The following is a 10,738-nucleotide window of genomic DNA, read 5'->3' on the forward strand; positions in this document are numbered from 1 at the left end:
GGGGGTGGGGGTAAGTTAATAGGTTGTAATGAACAAAGCATCGTAGCTGTGAGGGACAGCTCGGTGGATAGGATATTGGTATGTAGATAGGCTGGAAAATTGGGCGGGGATCCTGGATTCAGGATTCAATCCTGGACCGGGGAGCGGCGCGGGCTTGGAGGGCCGAAGGGCCTGTTCCTGTGCTGTATTGTTCTTTGTTCTTTGTTCTTTGTTAAGCTGCCAAACCTCTGTGTGATACAGCCCTGGTGATAGTATTGATAACACCCTTGTTCTAACATAAACTCAGTGCAGAAGTCGAGTATGCTAGCAAGAGGTAGGATTTCATGTCTGCATAGGTTTCAATTTTTGTTCAGGAAGGTCCAAGGACAAAGGAATTAACATGGAAGATCGTGGAACCCTTGGTTAAGAATACAAGAACACAATTATAATGCAGTAATTATTCTCTGGGGAGTTGGTAACTGTCCCGACATTGCAGTGGAAAGCTCATTGCTCTCTCCATCTTGCACAGTAATGGAGAATGCCTTTTAACATTGACTTGAAGCCAGTGTATTAGATTTTATTGCCCTGTGAATTGTGAGCAATATATTTTTGAAACATGAAGATACTCCCTCACTTCTCTTACTCAGGTAACTTAAATGAGGGTAGATGTGAAACGATGCTTAATCACAGTTTTGAATTTTAAGGATGTATCCCATAAATGTGATGAACATTGGATGCATACCTGTTACAGATGAACATTTTATTTATAAAGGTGTGGAGGTTTTTTTTAGTTTGATTACCTGTCATGTAATTTTGGTGTGATTTCGATGTGCATGAATGGTCTGCACTACGTGCACTTTTTCTTGTTGGATCATAAATGTGGGAATCGTGTTTTGTAGATTTTTACCCCACTGACACGTTCATTTATGATTGTTTCAAGAAATTGCCATCTCTGGAAGTAGATTCTTTGAGCTGTCCTGTTTTAGATGGCATGTACTATCGTGATCCTCTTCCCTGAGTATCCTTGTGGCTTAAGACATTGAAAGATTTTGTTCTATAACTCACTGAGTTAACAGTTTCACAAATTAATTTGTGATTTAACTGAATTTGTCCAAGTATTCAGAAGGGAAATTGCAGGTTGCATGGTAACATAGGGGAAATTTTACAATGCTACTTTAATATGCTTTGCTGTTCAAACATATGGTAACTTTTCAACTTATTAAAAAAGGCTCCTGTTCAGTGATCAGAGATATATATTTCAGGATACATATAACCACAAAAGCAGGACATATCCAACCCAGCCAAGTACAACCCCTTCAGTCTACTCCCTTCCATCAGTAAAGTGCTGGAAGGGCTCGTTGACAGCGCTGTCAAGCGGCACTTACTCAGCAATAACCTGCTCACTGAAACTCAGTTTAGGTTTCACCAGGGCCACTCGGCTCCTGGCCTCATTACAGCCTTGGTCCAAACTTGGACAAAAGAGCTGAACTTAAAGGTGAGGTGAGAGTGACTGCTCTTGACATCAAAGCATCATTTGACCTAGTAAGGCATCAAGGAGCCTTAGCAAAACCAGAGGGGGAAAACTCTCTACTGGTTGGAGTCATACCTAACACAAAAGAAGATGGTTGTGGTTGTTGGAGATCATTCAGTTCAGTTCCAGGACATCAATGCAGGAGTTCCCCAGAGTGGTGTCCTCAGCCCAACTGTCTGTGGTTTCTTCATCAATGACCTTCCTTTCATTATAAGGTCAGATATGGGAATGTTTGCTGATGATTGCACAGTGTTCAGCACCATTCGCAATTTCTCAGACACTGAAGCAATCCATGTCCAAATGCAGCAAGCATGGCAGGCACAATATTCTTGGGCTGATAAGTGGCAAGAAACATTCATATCACACAAGTGCCAGGCAATGACAATCTCCAACAAGAGAGAGTCTAAGTGACTTGACATTCAATAGTATTGCCATTGCTGAATCCCCCACTATCCTGAGGGTTTCCATTGACCAGGAACTAAACCATACCAGCCATATAAATGCAGTGGCCACAAGAGCAGGTCAGAGCCTGAAAATCCTGTGATGAGTAAATCACTGTGACTCCCCAAAGCCTGTCCACTATCTACAAGGCACAAGTCAGGAGTGATGGAATACTCACTGCTTGCAGCTCCAACAACACTCAAGGAGCTCAACATCATCGAGGACAAAGTAACTCGCTTGATTGGCACCCCATCCACCACCTTAAACATTAATTCCCTCCGCCACTGATTCACAGTTACAGCAGTTTGTATCATCTGTAAGCTATACTGCAGCAACTCAGCAAGACTTTCAGTCGCACTTCCCAAACTCATGATCTTGACCATCTAGGGCAACGGGTGCATGGGAACACCACTGTCAACAGTTTCCTCTACAATCCATTCACCATCCTGACTTGGAAATATATCGCCATTCCTTCACTGTCGCTGGGGCAGAATTCTGGAACTCCCTCCCCAATAACTTCTCCAGGACAATTAAGGATGGGTGACAAATGCTGGCCTAGTCAGCGATGCCCTCCTCCCGGAAAAGAATGAAAAATATTTTTGATTTAATGTGTATTAATTATAATGGAGATAAAAGCCTTTTAATACTTCAAAACATAAAGAAGACTTGATTTTACCTTGGATTGGTATCCAGATAGCTGGAGGGAGGTTGGTTTCTGGGGAGGAGGATTAGCAAAGGTGGGAGACTTGAGCAACAGTGGCTAAGGCTGGGTTTGTGGCCAGCAGGAACTCACCCTTGGGTCCACCTTGCCCCCACTGCCAGCTGATACAGGTCAAGATGAACGTAATGCACAGTCCCTTTAGTCCAAAAATGGCACCAAGGTCCTATCCATTGGAATGGATTGTGTTCGAATTTAAATATTTTAGTCAGCTGGGTGTTGTCTTCAGGAGGTCTGCCTGGGCTGACTGTTTGACAGGGCAATATAGCAGCAGCCATGCTTCATCACCTCCGTTCTGTGAAAGGCCTGAAAATTCAGCCTGTAATTTCAGCACTGATTAATTGATGAAGATTCCACACTTACAGTTTTATATCCCAGTCAAACAATCGTGCTGTGCTTAGCAGTGAGGAAGATTTTCTTTGATGTGTTTAAGTGTGCCAGAGGACATTCTAGAGCAATACTGGACCAATGATGTTTAATGCTTCCATTATCATTCACATTATTGTCCACCATACAACCAGGTATGTTAGAAGAACAGTATAATATTGGTGGTGTAGCACATTTGACACTATGATATTCTACTCCAATGCTATCTGTGTCCATCTGATTGGAGAGAGCTGACTGTTGATTAATTATTTTCATTCATAACAAATCATATTAGCACTGTAGGTGACTGTGCATTTCACGTGCTGCATACAATTCAGTGCACATATACTGAGATCTGTCTTCCCCTTCCTTGTGCTGTCGACTGGCCAGATTATAAAAGTGGGTTACCACTTTAAACACTGTTACATATCTGACATTCTGATTGCTCATGCACTGACAGTATATGCATGGTTAACGCAGAATCACTATTAAAGAACTTTTATTCATAAAATCTCTTGCCTGTGTTCTAGCAGCGACAGTATATGATGACTTGCTGAACAGTCGATTACCTGCCCACCCATTTCAGCCAGGAAGTGTGTGGTGCAGGATTACAACAATGACTGACCCCGCTCTTTGAAAGTACACAACTGGCTGTGAAGTGCTTTGGAATGTCCTGAGATTACATGAATGCAAGTTACATTAAAGAAGGAACTGATAAATAATACCGCACTATTTGTCTTTTCAATTGTCGTTTTCTTTAAATATGCAAAAATACAAGTAATCGCAAAAATATGAGCAAAGAGCAATGGCCTATTTTACGTTTTGTATTTAACGTATCAGTACATGCAGCTGCGGCATCTTGATAAATTGTTTCCCAATTTATTAAGAATTATGCTTTGGTCAGGACATCCATGTGAAGGCAGAGAATGAGAAAGTTCCCTGGAAATTCTCTGGTTGAATTAGATTTCTATTTGAAGCAGATGTACATTTGTTTAGTGTGCACAATATTCACAACTGGGTGAATAAAGCCCATGAATGAAAGCATGATCCTTGTGGCATGTAACCAGAACATTCAGGCGCTTTGTAATATGTGGAAAATAGCATTGCTGAGTTGTTATGTGTTATCCATTTTGTTGAACCGGATTGACTGAATTTTAATCCATTGAATATTGATCATTAAACTCGGAACTTTATCCACAATTTCCTTCCTGCCTTTCTTAAAGGGACTAACATAAACTGGAATATGTTGGGGGGTGGGGGGTTTTGATGGCATCCATACGTACTTCATCCAAGTGACAGTGCTTGAGGGGAGAGGGTGCTGTCGTGGAAATGTCACTGGACTAGTAAACTATAGTAGAGGCTCAGGTTTATCCCCTCAGGGCAATATGTTCAAATCCCACCATGGAATTTAAGGATAAATAAAATCTGGAATATAAAGCTCGTTGACCGTGATTACTATTGTCAATTGTTGTAGAAACCATCGGGTTCACTAATTCATTGAATACTTTTAAGGCTGAGTTAGCTGGATTCTTGATTCTAGCTGGACAAGGGAGTTAAAGGGTATAGCGGATAGGCAGGAAAGTAAAGTTGAGGCCACAATCGGATCAGGCATGATTGTAATGAATGGTGGAGCAGGCATGAAGGGCTGAATGGCCTACCCCTGCTCCTAATTCGTATGTAGTATGCAGTAAGACAAGACTATGAATGTTAACAGGCCTTGGTGTTGAACCTCAGCCTGTCCTCATGCACTTTTGATGTGGAGATCATGACATAGCATTGCTTGAAGTGGATAAGAAGTGGCCCAGTGAGGTTTCCTGACAATGCTACAGCATCCCAAAAACCCACAAACAGGCCGCTATTTGCTGTAATACCATCGTCCCCTTATTTAAACTTTCAATCACAGTGGCCAAAATCTTCTGTCCTTGTTCGCAGCTGGAATTTTCTGTTGCTGCTGACAGTGCATGGAGTTTTAGCCAGAACTCTAAATTTTCCACTCTCACTCGCAACAGGTCCTGCTGTGGATGAGGCTGGAGAATCCTGCACATTTTCTAAGATGTAAAAATTTTTTAAAAATTCCTTTGTGGGATATGGGTGGTGCTGGCTATGATGTGGAGATGCCAGCGTTGGACTGAAGTAAGCACAGTAAGAGGTCTCATAACACCAGGTTAAAGTCCAACAGGTTTATTTGGTAGCACATGCTTGTGCTACCAAATAAACTTGTTGGACTTTAACCTGGTGTTGTGAGACCTCTTGGGGTTCTGGCTGGCCAGCATTTATTACCCATCCCAAGTTGCCCTTTTACTGACTGGTTTGCTAGGCCAATTCAGATGGCAGTTAAGAGTCAACCACATTGCTGTGGGTCTGGAGTCACAAGTAGGCCAGACCGGGTAAAGATGGCAGATTTCCTTCCCTAAAGGACATTAGTGAACCAGATGGGTTTTTCCGACAATTGTTTCCTGGTCGTCAGTAAATTCTTAATTCCAGATATTTTTATTGAATTTAAATTCCACCATCCACCGTGGCGGGATTCGAAACCGGATCTCCAGAACATTAGCTGAGTTTCTGGGTTAATAGTCTAGTGATAATACCATTAGGCCATCACCTCCTCTGTTGTACAAACAGGCAGCAAAATGTGATGAACTATTCACTTGCGTAGTTTCTTTGGCCTCTGTCTATAGTTTCCAAGCACCATGGGCTATCTTCCTTTAAGAGTTTCAGTACGGGAGATATCTGTTTGCAGGCTTCTGCATAATTCAAACTGGAACCTGCCTCAAAAATAAAAACATGGAGCAGCACTGAAGATGAATTTTTCATTGATTTTTCCACCTCACCTTGGAGGAAATTACTTTGCCTCAGTATAGGACTCGCCTGGGATGACAGTGTTGCAACTGGTGTCTCTCTATATTGGAAATCACTGGCCAAATCACAATGCTGTAATTCCTGGAATAATGTCTTGAAGCTCCAGCCAACTGCACTAGACAGGGTGAATGGTAAGGGGGATTCACATAGATTTGGAGGAGAAATGGCCGAGCGCTGACATTCTTGTCCCTATCAAGGCACAACATTGGCAGATCATCTGGCCAGAGTTTAGGATGGAACCCCGTAGGAAAAGATTCCACACCCTATTTTTTTGCTTATCACCACATTGCAAGAGGGAGCTATGATTGAATCTTTTGCCAACTTCCCGTGTTAAGCATATCCAGGGAGACTATGCTCTTTATATCCACCTTGGATCTCAGTGAACTGCAAACTGGCAAGTTTCCCGTTGAAGCTTGTACAAATCATCCAACCATTACAAGGGAACGACACTCAATCCCAGAGAGCATGATTATGATCCAAAGAGGCTCATTTAATTGCTCCACTGGGAGGAGACATTAGAAAAGGCTACTTTTCTTGGGAACCTTGCCAGATCTCTGCTTTGCTCTGCTCTTGGAGTGGCTCAGTGTAACATTCTGTTGGCATTTCAGTATGGAAACTGTCAGGTGCAGCCTTGCCGATCCATAGAATTCCTACAGTGCAGAAGGAGGCTATTTGGCCCATCAAGCCTGCGCTGACAACAATCCCACCCAGGCCCTACCCCTTAACCCCCCATATTTACCCTGCCAGTCCCCGTGACATGAAGGATCAATTTAGCATGGCCAATTGACCTAACCCGCACATCTTTGCAGTGTGGGAGGAAAACTGGAGCACCCGGAGGAAACCCATGCAGACACAGGAAGAACATGCAAACTCCGTACAGAGAGTGACCCGGGGCTGGAATTGAACACCAGGGTCAGGAATGCTGTGAGGCAGCAGTGCTAACCGCTGTGCCAACGTGCCGTCAGGTGATTCCTTTCCCAGGATTTTCAGTTGGGTCTGCACCTGAGGCGAATGTGGGCAAGAATTTCACCACATTGCATTTGCACCATCTGGAACTGACCCCCAAGGGTTTGGGCCTTGCAGTAACTTCCAATGCTGGGTCACTGCATGCCTTATCAAATCAAAGGTCTCAAAAAGAACCTTTTTACACTTATTACAATAAAAATGAATGATTACAAAGGTGCGGCATCAGAGCTATAGTCTGGATTGAAAGGCATGAATCTTTGCTCCAGGGTCAGGAATACAGTCAGGAAAAGTGCCCTGGGCGTTTTTATTTTCTTTTGTAGGAGGGAGTGGGGGGGGCAGGGGGTGGTTGCGGGGGGGGGGGGGGGGGGGGTTGTTAACAGGAGTCATTCCCACTGCTCCTGGAAACAGTTTGGAGGCAACACAGGAGCTGCCGGTTATGGAGGTCAGCTGGGTGGAAGGCCCACCTCAGTGATTTAACACTGTGTCCCACCTGCAAAATACCCCCATAACAGCCCTCTAGCCCTTACGCCTCCACCCCTGCATGCCTCAACATAGTGCCAACAGTTTCCAACCCCCACCCCTTGCCCTTCTACCCCCCATGCCAATTCACCCAATATCCACCATGGCAGACCTCAGGACCCATGGTGAGAGAAAATAATATAAAGTTCCAAGTGTCTATCGATGAATTCACTATTTATAAAAGCTCTCATTGATCAAAAATCCATTCGCTACATTTAAATTCCTTCAACTTCTTAATCCCTCATAACAATAAACATTTGTATTCATAGCCCAACATGGTATGGTAACACTGCTGCCTCACAGCACCAGGGTCCTAGGTTCAATTCCGGCCTTGTGTGACTGTCTGTGTGGAGTTTGTACATTCCCCCTGTGTCTGCATGGGTTTCCCCCGGGTGCTCCGGTTTCCCCTCATACTCCTGTGCGGGTTAGGTTGATTGGCCATGCTAAATTGCCCCTTAGTGTCAGGGGGGATTAGTGAGGTAAATATGTGGGGTTACGGGGATAGGGCAAGACTTTTATAGTGACTTGGATCTGTCAGTCAAACGATGAACTGACCAGCACCCTACCATGATAATGATAGGTTGTGAACTGAGTCATGCAGCACAAATGCTATGATGATAACCCTCAGGCTCGATGTCAGTAGGCATCAAGTTAAATAGAAAATACTGATTTTTTTTTAACCTGCAGCCTTTTTAAAATTTTAGAGTCAGGATATATAAATCCCTTGACAGCTTGACAGTTCGAAATGAACTTGTCAATTGTAATTAGTTTGTCAACTATTTATGTTGATTGATCTGTACGTTTAACAATGGCAAAGGGCACTTGATCTTTCCCAAACGGAACCAAACCTTTCCCAAAGATGCCCCTGGACCTATTCAAAGGGGTATCTGACCTCTCCAAAAGGCTAACCTACCTCTTTCAAGGAACTCTTTGAACTTTCTCCTGATGGGTCTAAAGTGCATGAGTCATATTTTGGACATCCCACTGCCGAAAATTGGATATGACTGAAGGCAGCTGCACTTTAAAATGTGCAGCTGACACCGTGAATCACAGATGTAAAGTAAAGTTTATTTATTAGTCACAAGTAAGGCTTACATTAACACTGCAATGAAGTCACTGTGAAATTCCTCTAGTCTGGGTCAATGCACCTAACCAGCACATCTTTCAGAATGTGGAAGGAAACCGGAGCACCCAGAGGAAACCCACACAGACACGGGGAGCATGTGCAGAGTCCACACAGACAGTGGCCCAAGCCGGGAATCGAACCCGGGTCCCTGGCGCTGTGAGGCAGCAGTGCTAACCACTGTGCTACTGTGCCGCCCAAACTACAACCCACCTTTCAACACCCCCCTCCCCCCCACCCACTACTCCCACCCCAGCAAAAATGGTGGGTGCCAGATTTGGTCTGCGGCTCTTCTGGATTCGGGCCTCTGGTGCCATGTTGGATAAACTGGAGACCTTCACTATCAAGGTTAAAATCCAGGCCTCTGTCTCCATACAAGAACCTCTCAGTTTATTTGATTATTCTGCAACTTTGAAATACAGGCTTTGTTAAAAAGGATTACAAATGCTCTTTCGCTATCAAATAAGAGCAATTAGCAAGTTGCGTAATTACTTTACAAATAAAATTTGGTCGGCTTTCACTTACAGCTCTGAACTATAAGTTATAAATAGGGTGTTAAAAAAAGCAAAATAGTTTAAGGTGAGTGATCTACTAAACAGTAAGACACTATTTCAAGATGCTTTCAACAAATCTCATTGCACAATCTGATTTTATGTGACTTACAGAGATGCCTCATTTTGGTGACCCCTGACCTTGATCCCATCATGTCTACCTATGATGCATTAGCTGTCAGTCTATACATGAAGAATATATCTCAAAAAGCCATTAATAACTCTTTGGAAGTTAAATGCTGCGACATGCTCTGCATCCTTTTCACTCAACTATCATGTAAGTTATTCTCTCTTGCTACTTAGGCAGCTGAACATATATCCTTTCTGACTCAGAGAGTTTCTGTACCTAAGCCAACATTATCACATTTGAATTCCCGAGAGAATCTCCCAAATCACCCAGCATTTGGAAAATTTTATTTTTTTTATTCATTCGTGGGACATGGGCGTCGCTGGTTGGCCAGCATTTATTGCCCATCCCTAGTTGTCCTTGTCCAGAGGGCAGTTGAGAGTCACCCACATTGCGATGGCTCTGGAGTCACATGTAGGCCTAACCAGGTAAGAATGGCAGATTTCCTTCACTAAAGGGCATTAGTGAACCAAATGGGTCTTTCTGACAATCGGCAATTATTTCATGGTCATCATCATATTCTTAATTTCAGATATTTTGTATTGAATTCAATTTCCACCATCTGCCATGGTGGGATTCGAACCCGGGTTCCCAGAACATTAGCTGAGTTTCTATTTCAATAGCCCAGCGATAATACCACTATGTTACCTCTCCCCCTTGCAAAACCAAGAGTCAAATATTCCTGTCAGATATCTTTAGTGAGTCAGAGCTGGCGGCACGGTGGCACAGCGGTTAGCACTGCTGCCTCACAGCACCAGGGGCCCAGGTTCGATTCCCAGCTTGGGTCACTGTCTGTGCGGAGTCTGCATGTTTCCTCCGGGTGTTCCAGTGTCCTCCCACCGTCCGAAGGACGTGCTGGTTAGGTGCATTGGTCATGCTTAATTCTCCCTCTGTGTACAGGTGACGGAATGTGGCAACGAGGGGATTTTCACAGTAACTTCATTGCAGTTAATGTAAGCTGACTTGTGACACTAATAAATAAACTTAAAAACAGGTGGAAACTGGTTTGGGCCCAAAGTAGGAGACTCACTGCAAGTTGGAAACCCAAGACTCCCCCCCCACCCCCCTTTCCTCCCCCGCTTCCCCCACCACCCAATCCCCAAAATTGGAGCTCCGTGTCATAACCAAGGTGAACTCATGGAGCATGTCCGCCCCTCCAAAGTCTGGAATAGGATTTGGGCCTGCTGCCTCACTGACAGCATGCTTTTAGTAAGCTGCAGGATGGGGCAATAGAGGAAAATGCAAGGTCGCTGAGTGCAGACCAGTAATAGGCCACTCCAATGCTATGGATCCGGAAGGAATACACTTTGAAAGGAGAAGTGAAAAACAACCTTTTTCCCTACCATTTGTTTAGTGGCTGCCGGCAGCCCATTCAAAGACTACCAGTTAGGCTGCTTTAGAACTGGGGGAAAAAAAACTGGTCTTTTTATAAGCTTTGCAGAAGGAGCCTGAAACAGAGCAAGAAACCTTCTTAACACATTTAACTTGATCCAATACTGATACCCATGGCTCCCAAGGATATGCAAAAGCAGTGAGGACCCCACTATGATGCCAGCTC

At 43.9% G+C, this 10,738-nt stretch overlaps 1 protein-coding gene across 2 annotated transcripts in view; it reads left to right on the forward strand.

Moving 5' to 3' along the window:
- Positions 1-10,738, forward strand: part of rbfox1 (RNA binding fox-1 homolog 1) — a 291,598-nt gene that overhangs the window by 277,000 nt on the left and 3,860 nt on the right. The gene's annotated exons all lie outside the window — the stretch shown is intronic.

Source organism: Mustelus asterias, chromosome 23, assembly GCF_964213995.1.
Source record: "Mustelus asterias chromosome 23, sMusAst1.hap1.1, whole genome shotgun sequence".
Lineage (NCBI taxonomy): Eukaryota > Metazoa > Chordata > Chondrichthyes > Carcharhiniformes > Triakidae > Mustelus > Mustelus asterias.